This window comes from Epinephelus moara, chromosome 16 (assembly GCF_006386435.1).
Source record: "Epinephelus moara isolate mb chromosome 16, YSFRI_EMoa_1.0, whole genome shotgun sequence".
Taxonomy (NCBI): Eukaryota; Metazoa; Chordata; class Actinopteri; order Perciformes; family Serranidae; genus Epinephelus; species Epinephelus moara.
The window spans coordinates 46,219,822-46,233,947 of NC_065521.1; the positions used below are offsets into that span (position 1 = coordinate 46,219,822).

Genomic DNA, 14,126 nt, shown 5'->3' on the forward strand with positions numbered 1-14,126 from the left:
ATCACCAAATAAAGCCATATGAAACGTGAAAGTTATGATCCCACTTTCTAGACGGTATATCTCAGCCAAAAATAGTGGTAGGAGTGAGACTCTTACCTTTTATAAACCAGCTAAGTCCCCGCTAACAGCTCCACATAAGATCATGAGTAATCCTTTAACTTTTCCTGTTGAAAAACGGCATGACATGACTTGTCACCACTCATGGGGATTTTGGACTATGTGTGTTTAGGCTGCTCTGGTGCCAAATACATAATAAATAAAAGAAAAACAATGTTATTTTTGAAAAGTCGAGAGCTTCCTGAATCCGGCAATACCAAACATCACATGGTTTGATGACGTAGTGCGCCTGGGAGATACCATTTAACAGAGGAGGGGAGCGAGGACGTCTGCGTCCTGGCGGAGTTAGAGAGGTTAAATAAGTAAAATATGATTTGTCTAAAAATCTGTCCTGAATGTGTTTAAGAGGCGTCTTGAACGGTCTAAATTAACACTGCTGCAGAGGAAGAACCAGACTCCCAGAAAAAAAAGGTTGAGTTTTGTGAGTTGTTGAGTTCGAGGAAAGTTTATAAATGTTCTGAAACACTGTCTATGAGAATGTCTTAATTATTTGTCTCCTCTGCTAGATTCAACAAATACAGCACCATTTTTTCTTTTATAATAACCTCACAGTGTCAGTTTGTCCTGGTGCGTTTCAGCACCAGCTTGTAGCCTGAGAACTGACAGACCTGTCAGCCAATGAGATACGAGTATCTTCAGGTATCTTCCTGTAAACCATCTCTGACTGGTCTCATCTTGTCACCGCTCCGTTCACTGAAGATACAAAATTACAACACTGCAGTTTTCTTTAGTGACAGTTAACGTCTCAGAGTGGAGAATTAATCGGGCCTAAAGACGCCTGAGTTTGGCGCCAGTGAGGCAGGCGGAGCATCTGGGGGGGCGTCGCCCCTCCTTACCCATCCTTAGAACTGACCTCGACTCCCGAGCATGAAGACAAACAGTCTCTCTCACTGAACTTTGACTCATTAGTTTCTTCTCACCTGAAACGTCTGGTTCACACAGTCAGCCGGTTTGAGCCGGAGACGAGAAAGGTCTGAATGTTCACACAGAGGAGGAGGAGGAGGAGGAGGAGGAGGAGGAAGAGGAGGAGGAGGAAGATAAGGTCAGACTTGAGTTAAATCACAGAAACTCCAGAGGAAAAGGTTCAGTTCTCACGTTACACAGACACACTGATGTGCTGTAAAGGTTACCTCCTTCACACCTGATTTATCAGACCTGAGCTGCAGCCAAACGCTCTGTAAAGGACCATTCTGCTGTTTTATAGCCACTCGTCTCCACGGTGATGTCAGGAAGTCTGTCCTCCACTTTGGACCCAACTGACCCACCAGTAAACTACTGTAACGTTAAACTCTTCTGTGGTGCTGTGTCCACATGTTTCTGTTATAAGGAGAGATTTTAAAAACAGGATGAAGGATCTTTGACCTTCTGACCTCTGAGTGCACCTGTCCGCTGACTGAACGCTGCTCGCTCAGTAGTTTGTTTTAAACTGGCCGTTTGTCGTTGTGTTTTTCGTTAATTGTTCTTTGAGGTGAAATCCTTCATGCTGTCGTCTCTTGTGGCCGCGACTCGCTTGAAAAAGAGATGTCACATCTCAGTGAGACTGTTCCTGCATAAATGAACTTAATAAGAAATAAAATTTTGCTGAATTTTCTTCAGCAAATTTGGCTTTTCTGGTCTAGAAACAGATTTTTTTGGCAGTGTTGAGAACTGTTCTTTATTTATCAGAGGAGGGGGTGGCTAGGGTTTATTTTTTTCTTTTTGTTGACACTGACTTTTACAGTTTCTTGCTAAGTGCTGTCATATTGGTGATGTTTAAAGGAAACATCCATCCAAAAAGAAATCGTCATGTTTTTTTAAAGAAAAAATTGCACTTTTTAAAAAACAAAAAAACAAAAAACAAATCACCGAAATGAAAAAAAAATATTGCCAACGTTTTTTTTAAACATTAAAAAAAAAATTAAGCAAAAAAATCACCAACAAAGAAAATTGTCAGAAAATTTTCATAAGGAAACATGCCTTCCAAAATTATTTGTCTTTAAAATCTGCAACAAAATAAATACAAAATACAACCATTTAATTTTGTATGCCCCTCCCCTGAGCCAAAAGAAAAAGTTCCTCCCCAGTGCCCCCCCTTTNAGTTAAGGCAGATAACTGTGTTTCTGACGGAGTCGTTCAGGCTCCAGAGATCCTCCAAGTCTCTTAAATGTCTGAGTGTCCTTGAACACACCAGCAGGGATGGTTTCCTGTATCACCTTGTGACAGCACTGATCCACCTGTTCACCTGCAGCGGCTCTGACATCACACGCAGTCACTGTGTCCTCACTTCCTGTCCTCTCTGTCTTCGTCACGTCCTCCTCGTTTTGTCCTCTCTGTCCTTCATCCTCGTCCTCTTCCTCCCTCCTCCCCAGAGTCACTCAGATTTATTATCCCGCAGAGTGTGTGTGTGTGTGTGTGTGTGTGTTACTGCTGCAGTCACCCCATCAAGGACAGGACACACACACACACACACACACACACACACACACACACACACACACACTGATTCTCTGCTCCACTGATTATAAAATGACCTGCAGCTCAGTGTTCATCTTTCAGAGATCAGCGGCGTCCTCGGGCAGCGACACTACAATACACTCTGTGTGTGTGTGTGTGTGTGTGTGTGTGCGTGCTTCTATCTTTGTGAGGACCAGCTGGATTTAGACGCGTGCTTCTATCTTTGTGAGGACCAGCTGGATTTAGACCTCGTCAGTGAGGATATTCTGTCATCACTTCTTCATGTTAATAAAAAAATGAATAAATAATAATAATCTATTTTACATGGAGGGCGTTTTTCAGTGTCCTCAAAGACATCTGACATAAGTTACAACGACCGGATGTTGTTTGAGGGTTCAGACTTTGTGTGTCATGTTTAAGGTTGAGGAGAGGTTGACAGGTCGCAGCAGTTTGTTCTCAACCTTTAAAGTTTCTGTCTGTAACTGTGGAGACAGACAGTTGCTGAGTCTCATTCTCAGGTCGTCAAATACTGATGCTGTAGGTTGGTAGGTGGACCTGATGACTATCCCAAAGCGTCTATTTGAGGACCTGGGGATCTTTCTCCACAGCTCTATACAGCATCTTTAACTCTTTAAGACAGATTGATGTTCAGTTGAAAAGTTATCTTTATGACTGCACCGGCGATAGCTGCAGCTGGAGGCATGATGGTTTCAGGTTGTCCATCCATACGTCTGTCCGTCCCAGTCTCATGAACAGGACGTCTCAAGACGGCCTGGAGGGAATTTCCTCAGATTTGGCACAAACGTTCACCTGGACTCAACGATGAACTGATTAGAATTTGAAGATCGATGGTCAAGGTCACTGTGACCTTACAAAATGTGTTTTTGGCCCAAACTCAATGATTCATATGCTCATTGTGACAAAACGTGACACAAATGTCCAACAGGATGAAATAATGAAATGATGGCTTTTTTTTTGTAGATTTAAAAAAAAATACCTGTTAAAGGTTTTTTGGGGAGTTTTTCCTGATCAGCTGTGACGGTCCAAAGGACAGAGGGATGGGGCTTTATAAATAGAATTGAAGTGAATTGAATACTGGATGTCAAGATGGCGCCTGTTCGTTCCAGTAGAGTTGCTCACCTCACGTATACAACTAAAAAGTTTTTAGCTTCTGGGTTTACATCTTGGTATGCGGCCCACTGAATATGTGCAGTAGTGTTTGTACCGCTCACTAGTTCCCGCTCAGCTCGTGGACTTTACATCGTGATGACATCAAAGGTTTTTAAATAACTTTTCTCAGCACCAGGAATATAAAACCAACCAGCCATGGATCAAAAACTCAGAACAGAAAGAGTCATGACCGACCTTGTTGCAGTTGGACGTGTCAGCAGTTTTACAGACGTCTCTTTATAATGGTGCTCTACGGGGAAATGATTTTTGGAGGGTTTTTTTGCTGCAATACTGCGAGTGGCCACTAAAAGTACGTCAGTGTAAAAATACTCTGTTAAAATAAATGTACTGCTTTGGGCCTGGGGAGTCCTTGAGAAGCAATTGAGGATGTTCCAGAGGATGTTATAGGATGGTTTAAGGGGATCCAGTGATTTTGGAAATGGTTACAGTAGGTTCTGAGGGTCCTTGACTATGATCAAGGGGTCCTTGAGTGGTTCCAGTGGTCCTTAAGAGTCTCCAAAGGCCCCTCAGTGGATTCCAGGGGTCATGAAAGAAGTCACAATCTGCTTCGAGGAGGTTCCAGGGGTCCTTGAGAGAGGTTAAGGGTTGATGAAATAATGCACCCTCCCATTAAACCCCAACAAATCAGCTGTGGTGTTGATGCAGAGCTACAGTCACAGTATTGATCAGTTAAACCACCTGATTGATCTGATCAGAGCTGATCAGGTGTTTGTTGCTGTCAGTCGGAGTCTCTCATTGGTCAGTGAGGGCGTTCATGCTCTGCTGCCTGTCTCCATGATAATGAACCTTGGCTCGGGGTCAGAGGTCAAGGGACGGATACAGTTTCCTGACAGTTGTGTGTGTGAATGATGACAGGCTGCCAAGTGTGACATCATCATCCCTCTCACCACGTGGACGAGAGATTAACAGGAGTGGCCTGTAATCTTTTAATCCTGTTGGCAGACCTCACTGCTCCTCCTCTCCTCGTTACCTCTCCTGTTTCCTCTGCCTTTCCTCTCTGGGGGTCCTGGAAGAGAAATCTGAGGTCCTTGAGGATGGTCCAGAGGCTGCTGAGGAGGGCCTTGACATGTTTCTAAGAGATATTTGGGAGGTTTAAGAGATCTTTGAAGAGGTTTTGTGGTTTCTTTGGGAGGTTTCAGCGGTCCTGGAAATACTCCAGGGGTCCTTGAGAGGGTTCTACTGATCCTTGAAGAGTTTCAAAGGGTCCCATATTAGTTCAGTGAGTCCTCTGATCTGTTTCAAGTGATCTGTAAGGAGGTGTCAGAGAGGTTCTTTTTAAAGGGACAGTTTACCCCAAATCAGTTTCTTTCGACCAAACTACACCGTATCACTGCGCAGGAAGAAGCATGCATCTACCGATGGACAAGAGGCTCGTGCTCGTGACGACGCAAGATTTAAAAAGTTATGGCGTCCTTCTCAGCTGAGTTTTACTGTTAGCTAGCCTTAGTGGCGCTATATGAGCTAGCAGTAGATGCACGCCTAATTCTGCACAGTGATACAGTTACCTGGTGAAAGAAAATAGTTCCTACATAAAAAAATTGCAAAACAAGGTTTGTGCATTGTCTTCAAGTGGGTCATAATTTCTAGAAAGAAATGTTGCTTTTGAGTTTATCTACTTAATGTTTTGGCGGTCTGTGCACCACAATCTGAGCGCCGTCTCGTTCCAATATACTGGAGAGAAGTCAGACATCTCTGCGGCCGATATCTCCAACACTCTGTAACTCACACCAAAACTATCCAGACTGATGAACAGCTCTACAGGTGGGAGGGAAAATATGGGTTTTTGATTTTGGGGTGAACTGTCCCTTCAAGGTTCCAAAGGTTCAAGAGTTTTGGAAGTTTCTTGAAGATGTTCCAGGTGTGCTTTATAGGATTTCCATAAGTTTCCCAGAGGGTGCAAGAAATCCTGGGTGAAAGAGATCAGTCGGGTCCTTGAAGGAGTTCAGTGGTCATCAAGGTTTATTTAGGGGGTAACAATTATCCTTTTTCATTACCACCTTTGGCCACACCGATTTGTCTTTTCATGATCAGTTTGGATGTGCCGAGCTGAGGCCATACTGCCTCCAAGTGGGTCGCGGTGACGTCTCGCTGACCGTAGCCAAACACCTATGACCCTCTTTCTCCCCTTCAAACAAGCGCGTGTTGCAAAACTAAACTGACATCTTTCTGATTTGACTTTTGCTTTATTGTCAGAGAAATAAATCAAAACTTTCCATTTCCTGGTCCACCTGCGTCCCAACCCTCACCTATGGTCATGAGCTCTGGGTAGTGACTGACAGAATGAGGTCACAGATACAAGCGTCTGAAATGAGTTTCCTCTGTAGGGTGTCTGGGCTCAGCCTTAGAGATAGGGGGAGGAGTCAGACATCTGGAGGGAGCTCGGAGTAGAGCCGCTGCTCCTTCGTGTTGGGGTGGTTCAACATCTGATCAGGATCCTCCTGGTCCAGCTGGTAGGAGGCCCCGGGGCAGACCCAGAACACACTGGAGGGATTATAGATCTCATCTGGTCTGGGAACACCTCGGGGTCCTCCAGGAGGAGCTGGAGGAAGGAGCTGAGGAGAGGGACGTCTGAGGTGCTTTGCTCGGCCTGCTGCTCCCACAACCCGGCCCTGAATAAGCAAATGAAAATGGATGGATGGATGAAAGAACTACTCGGTGGTTTGATCATTTAATTTTGATTGTCAGTTCACGAGTGGTTTGAGTGTCAGATTGAAACTGTCTGATTCAGCTCAGTCACCACAGGAAGCTCCAGCTGTGGTCAACAGTTTAAACACGATGGTCATTTTCTGTTTCCTCTGAGACACTTTCTGCTCTCAGATGGCTGAGACAGTAAACTGTTAAAGAACGTGACCTGAACATCAGTAATTGATACTGTCTGTGCTGACCTGTGTTGCTCAGGTCGTCCTAACTATGAATTTACGGCAGCAGCAGTCACCAGTGTTACACAACTGCTCCCACACACAACAAACAGGCAGATTTCATAAACGCAGCTCCTTTATTTGACCTGAAGGCGGGACACTTAGAGCCAGTTAATCAAAGCTAAAGACATAAATTATAAGATGTGTGCGCGAGAAGCAGAATTTAGTCCAGTTTGGATTCTCTTTGAATGTTGTTGTTGCTTTAAAGTGAAATTTACTTCTTTCTTGATAAAGTTCTGACGTGTGTGTTGAGTTCAGACATGAGCGTATGATCAGTGCCTGAGGAGAAGAAGGAGCGACAGCAGTAAATAAAGTTCAAAAATACACCTGCCGCCACCACTGAAGCTTGTGAATGAATAAACTGTATCTGTGTGTTTAATCTGTACACACACACACAAACACACACACACACACATGTGGAAACCACAGTTTGTCTTTGGTCGTGAGGTTTTTTGGCACTGTTCACTTCACTTTGGATGTTTATTGATTGTCCTCTGTGCTGCAGCACCTGAACATAAAGCTGGTGTTCATGTGTGTCATGTGAGCTGGCTGACTATCTGTGTGTATGAGGTGATGTATAGTGATGACGCGATGAGCGTATGACGCTAAATTGCGCTACTTGGGACTTTTGCACTGCTTAATTCACGTCCATCGCACCACGTCCATCGCACTGCCTGGTGGGAACTCGCGTCTAATCGCATCTTTACATTGACTTTACATGTGATTCATTCATGCACATTGTCTTATTCGTGCTCAGTGTGAACACAACATACGTAACTCCTGTATTAAGAGTACTTATTAACTCCTCGGTCTCTCCCTCGCTGAGCCCAGTGCAGACAGCAAACACAATATCATCATCATACAAATCAGTCTGTTCAATGAGGTTAATGAAGTTTAACGACTCAGGTTCAGTCAGTTCACGTCTGAAGATACAGGAATCTTCTCTCAGTTTATAGCTTTCACTCCCCATTTGTATCTGTCTTTATCTACAACCATTAAATCTACATCAACATGATAATCAGCCTCCTGGTTTTACCCTTATACGGTTTAACATGTGGTCAGTTTTGGGTCTTAAGTTTGGCAGGAATTAGTCAAGTTCAGTCTTTCTACATCTTAAATAAACAGGTGTTGTTATCAGTTTATTTCATCACTCTCTATTCTCCTCCAAGCATAAACTCTAATCTGTTCCAGGTGAGTTGGCAGAACGAACTTTATTCAGTCCAGGGTTTTATAATCAGGTTATATCTGGATTTATATCATGTAATAATAATTTAGTGTCTGATAATAATATCAATAAAGTTGGCAGTGGATCAGAGATTAGGCACCTTTAGCCAGACTTTGTTGACCTCGGCCCTGAGGTGCAGCGTCATGATCAGTCCAGGTGAGCGACTCAGTCTTTCTATTCAGGTATGTGGGCCAGTCGATGTTGCCAGGGGAAGCTAAACTCAGCTAAGTTAGCGTTTGGCAGAAAGTTTGGCTGCGGTCACTGTGGCTTCTGGCAGACTAAACGGAGAGCTGGAAGACTTGAAGGTTTACATTCAGTCTCGTCTGTGTGTTTATATTCTGTCGCTCTGTTTAGGGACTGATCGTCTGTTGGACGTTTGAACGCTGCCTTTGTGATGAAACTGGCTAATTTATTTATCAGCTAATAAAAGCTTTTGCTTCTCAATATCAGGATTTACTACTGTTCTCTGTTTTTATAATTGAAAACAAAATATCTGGGTTTCTAACAAAACAAGATATTTATAGACACCTCATGAACTAACACAGTTTAAATGTTTAAAAGTTAATCGTCATAATTTTATAAAATAAAATTCTGTGTTCACAGGGTGTGGAAACTGCATCAGGACAAAAAAATAAAGTGCTTCAAAGTTGCTAAGGAGCTGTTAATAATAACTGTCGAGCGTTTCACTGCACACTGTCGCTGTATGTGACAAATAAATCTTTGACTCTTAATTAAAGCTCGTTGGATCCTGCTGATCTTGATTCAGCTGGCAGCCGATCAAAACGACGTGAGCCAAATATGTTAGCTACCGTTCAGGACACAAACTGAGCTGAACTCCGTCATGTTAGGGACTGTTTTTGAGCTCCAAGACGGGGGACGCATGTCAAATGAGAAAATTTTAAGCACTAGGTGGTACCAGGCATTTTCACTGTAAAAAATAGAAAAAAAAAATGTCTTTAAAATTTCTTGGCAATTTTTAAAGAAACATCTTTAAAAGACATGTTTTTTTCAAAACATGTTGGCAGTTTTTTTTCTTTTTTTTTGGTGTTTCTTTAAAAAACATTTGCCTTTTTTTTAAAAAAATGTTGGTGATATTTAAAGAAACATGTTTAAAAGGTAAATTTTCTTTATATATATATACATATATATATATATATATATATATATATATATATATATATAAAAGGCAATTTAATTTCCTTAAAAAAATGTGACCATTTTTTTTCTTCGAGCATTTTTGGCAATTGTTAAAGAAACATTTTTAAAAGGAATGTTTTGTTTTAAAAAAAATTGGCGATTTGTAGATACACTAACATGCCCCCCAAACCATCACCAAACTTACACCATTTATCAGCCAGAAACTGTAAAAACGGTCCTTGGACACATCATGTGGGATCACGCTTCTGTCAGAAGAAAAACAAACAAACCTTGAACTAGTGATATTTCAATAAAATCACTTTATTCTACATCTCATTTGAAATTTGGCCAAAAAAAAGTTTTTGCACTGAGGCTTTTTCAACCCAGTTTTGGCCAAACGGCTGATACAGTAAATGCATCAGAATAAATTCTGTATTAATCTATTTTTAAAGGAGCTCTGAACTGTTTGTTCAGATCTGGTTTCACTTGGTGACACGCTGCTTCAAATACACATCAAAAGCTAATTTAGGCTGTTTATATGGGATCAGTATGGAGGTTAGCATGAGGGCTAACCACTGGGGAATATTTAGTGAACATTCCAGAGCCAGAATAAGTGATCTTTTTTTCCCATTCTGCTGACAGTGCCTGAATGCAGCATGAGGCACAGCCGTGCTTTGAGCTAAATACTGACCTCAGCTCAGATTAAGAGACGTGGGGCCCCTCTTGGCACAGATACGCTGAAGGCCCCTCCACTTATCCTACACAGGGGCAAGACACAGACTTTGTGGTGGTTTTGGCTTCTTTTCTTGTTTGCATCTTTTTGTGGTTGTTTCGTTCGTTTTCGTCTCTTCCTGGTCAGTACGTGTTAATTTGAGTGACATTTTACAGGTGAAGGCCAGAGGGGCCCCTGACACTTTGGGCACCTGGGCCTGGGCCTATTTAGAGCTTAGGGAGCATCAAACCCCAGCCACCCCTCTCCTATGATAAGTAAAGATCAGTCTCTAAATATTAAGGGAGGTGTGTGTGTGTCCCAAATCTATGCCTATGAATGATAATGCTGCTGCTGCTGCTGCTGCTGATGATGATGCTGATGCTGAAGATGATGGCGTTGAAGCTCGTGCTCTGTCATTAGCTCTGTCATCAGTCTGTCAGTCCCTCAGTCTGTCAGTACTTAGCCCAGTGACTTACCCCGGATTAGCCAGCTTAGCTAGCTAACTGTAGCGCTGCAGCTTAGCGCGCTAACTGCAGACGCTGCGTCTATTCTGGTCTCTTTCTGTTTCTGTCTCACTGTCAGCTCCCAACAAACATGTCACCAAACATGTGGGACACGTTGCTCAGAACAGAACAATGTTCCACCTGTTCTTCACTTGTGTCCGTCCCCCCGTCCCCCTGTCCTCTTTCTGTCACTGTCGCTGTCCGTCCTGTTGACTCTAAAGGAAAAGAAAATGTTCTGCAGGTTTTAAGTAACGTAAGTAAAGTAACTAAGTACATTTACTCAGGCTACTTTTTTCGAGTATTTCCAGTCCAAAAAATTTGGGACGCTGTGTTCAACTGAACATAAAAACCGAGTGCCCTATATTCAGCTGATTCAGGAGCCTGTTTCCTGTCACTGTGTGACATCATCACCTCAGTCAGTGTTTGGGAACTGAGGACACTAACTGTTGAAGTTTATCTGACTTCATTGTCTCAACACTCCCATGATGCACCTCTCCGGGCTCGACGCTTCATCATGCTCCACACATGTTCAGTGGGAGACAGGTGTGGACTGCAGGCAGGTCAGTCTGGTACCTGCACTCTGTCACTACGGAGACACGCTGTTGGAACACGTCACAATGTGTCTCATTGTCTCGCTGGAAGAAGACGGGACGTCCCTGAAAGAGACGGCGTCTGGATGGCAGCATATGTTGCTCCAAAACCTGGATGGACCTTTCAGCATTCATGGAGCCTTCACAGATGTGACATTACCCATGATGCACCTCAATCCATCACAGCTGCTGGCTTTGAGCTTTGAGCTGGTAACAGTCTGGATGGTCCTGGAGGACAGGACGTCCATGGTCCTGGTCAGACCACTTTGTGTCAGTCTGTCTCAGATGAGCCCAGAGAAGTGGGCGGAGCCTGGTAGAGTCTGAACTGTCATTGGTAAATGCAGCGATGTGTTTACTGACAGTGGTTTTCCAAAGTGTTCCTGAGCCCCTGTAGTAATATCCTTTATACAGTCTGAGGGGTCAAAGGTCACGGACAGTCGGCCTTGTCCCATAACAGTGAAGTGATTTGTTTCTCTGCAGTCGCCATGAATCAAGACGACTCTTGCAGACACACAGTGCGCTGGTTTGGGTGCTCTAAGTATTTGTATTCTAATATTTTGTACTTTTACTCGAGTATTTTGAATGCTGGACTTTGACCTGTAACAGAGTCTGTTTGTACTGTGGGATCACTACTTTCACTGCGGAGTATTTCTTCCACCTCTCATTATCAGCTGTTTGGTGTCTTTGTAGAACAATATCAGCTGTAAATGAAATAATGAGCCCTGAGTATCGTCTGCAGGTGTTTACATCAGGTCACAGCTCCAGCAGCTCTGTTTGGATTTATGTTGCATCAGATGTAAATGATATAATCTGTGATGTAGAATAAAGTTGTGCGGTTTGGAATAAACCTGGAAACCTGGAGTGTGTGTGTGTGTGTGTGTGTGCAGCTGAGTGCGATGAGGCCATAGTACTCTGTAATCCCATCAACACTGAGTTAGTGACGAGCTAACAGCATTACACCACTTAGCCCTGTCTGTGTGTGTGTGTGTGTGTGTGTGTGTGTGAAGGGGATTTTTATTGAGCCGCTGCCCCCCACCCCCCCCTGCAGTCGTGACTCACCAGCAGCTTGTGTGTCTTCATGCTAAGCTACACTCGGCTAACACAACACAACAGAAACAGTGTGTGTGTGTTTCACAGCAGCAGCGAGCTAACAGGCTAACAGGCTAACAAGCTAACAAGCTAACAGGCTAACGAGCTTGTGTCGTCAGTGACGTTGTCGTCATTCATCAGCAGCCAATACCTGAGCTGCATCTGAAACAACCTGTGTGTGTGTGTGTGTGTGTGTGTGTGTGTGTGTGTGTGTGTGTGTGTGTTATCTGAGACACAGTGAATTCTGGAAGTCTGTCTGTCCTTGTATAACAGCTCAGTGTGTAACAGCAGCCTCTGTTATGTAACTCCTGCCCCCCCCCCCCCCCCCCCCCCCCCCCCCCCCCCCCCCCCCCCCCCCCCCCCCCCNCCACTATCATTCCAGTTTGATTCCATTCATACCAGTTTCCTGGTGGCACTGTGACCCAGTTACCCCCTGTGTGTGTGTGTGTGTGTGTGTGTGTGTGTGTGTGTGTCACACCAATTAAAATACCATCAACAGAAAGAGAGGGAGAATTCCTCATTGTTTAGTCATTTCTCTCAGAAGACGAGTATTCATTCATTCATTCATCCATCAGAGACAGTTTATAAACACCAGCAGTAACTGTGTCACTGTGACGAATCTTTTCATCATCATTAGGTTGGATTCTGTTTCTGTGATGTTGAAGATAAAACATTTGATTTCACTTTAATAAACTTACATTTCACACAGTGTTACACACACACTGTTATACACACAGACACACACACTGTTATACACACAGACACACACACACACACACACACACACACACACCGTGTGGAGACATCAGGTCAAAGTTATCTATTTTGATTCACTCTCCGATCAGACTGAAATGTGACATGTACTCAGAGGAAATAGTGTCAGTGCCATCGATGCAGCAAAACATGTCAAAATATGTCACAGCTGAAGTTTGTTACCTCAGAACTTTGATCATCTGTGACTCTTTATAAAAAACATTTCTGCAAATGAAACAAAACATGAACATTTAGGAAATCAGTCAGAACTGACGACTGTAACAGAGACAGAGTCAGAGTTCTGACTTTGTGAGTAAACACTGTGATTTATCAGCTCTAAAATTTGTGTCAAGAATGAGACTGTTTAATGTGAGATGATAAATCAGCACATTATGAGATGCTTAGTGGAGAACATGTGACACAAAGTCAATATTTGACTTTTTAAAGAAACAATTCTGAGATTCCAAGTCAACAAAATGACGATTTTTAGTGTGACGACACATTTGTTCTGCATATTTTTCCTCTTCAAAGTGTGCGTCCATAATTTACAGTCTCAAGACAAAAATAAATGAATGAATACAAATTGCTTAAACTGGAATTGTTCTCTTCAGATGACCCAAGATAAATATCATAAATGAATATAATACACTTCAGAACATTTTCCAGTAAAAATAGAAATGATAAATTTCGGAGCAGTCATGTCTCTTTAATCTGTTTTTACTCCTTCAATAAACAAAATACAGTCGTTCATTCATTTTTACTCTCCAAACATTTCATTCATTCATGTGTTTGACTTCATGTTCGACTCTGTGGAGACGAAGACAGAATTAAATATGAATGAAGAGGGACAGACAGAAGAAGTGAGGCAGACAGAGGATGGAGGAAACAGAGGATGAGAGAGTCGCAGATTCACTTCCTTCCTGTTCAGTTACATAAAACTGTCGTCGTGACGCCGCTGAAATAAACATGAGACCAAAATTACAACCAGTCGCTCTGACTTGTTAAAGATGAGCAGCGTTAAAGGATCAGACCGCCGTTTACTGCTTCAGCTTCATGTCTCTGCTGATCGCCGTCAGCTGCAGACTAACTTCCTGCAGAGAATTCGTCACATCGCACAAAGACAGATTTTATTCTGAAGGGATGCAGGATTTATTTTCTGAGCTCTCATCCAGCGACTCTGTGACACTGTTCATTTATCTGCTGTTATAAACTGAATATGTCCAAATGTGTTTAGGGACTGTTCTTTATGTATCAGAGGAGGTGTGACCCTCAAAACTGACCCTTTGATGTTTGAAAGGTAAAAGTTGAAGATGAAATCCTGGAGTTGAAAAAGTCTCAGTTTTTCACTCTTGTCGTGCAAACAGTTTATTTTTGGACAAATTTCAAATCAATCAATCAATCAATCAATCAATCAATTTTATTTATAAAGCCCAATATCACAAATCACAATTTGCCTCA

The 14,126-nt window shown here is 42.9% G+C and overlaps 1 protein-coding gene across 1 annotated transcript in view; it reads left to right on the forward strand.

The window, feature by feature from the left end:
• The window catches only part of LOC126402371 (sodium- and chloride-dependent creatine transporter 1-like), a 40,712-nt gene that overhangs the window by 4,552 nt on the left and 22,034 nt on the right, over positions 1–14,126 (forward strand). The gene's annotated exons all lie outside the window — the stretch shown is intronic.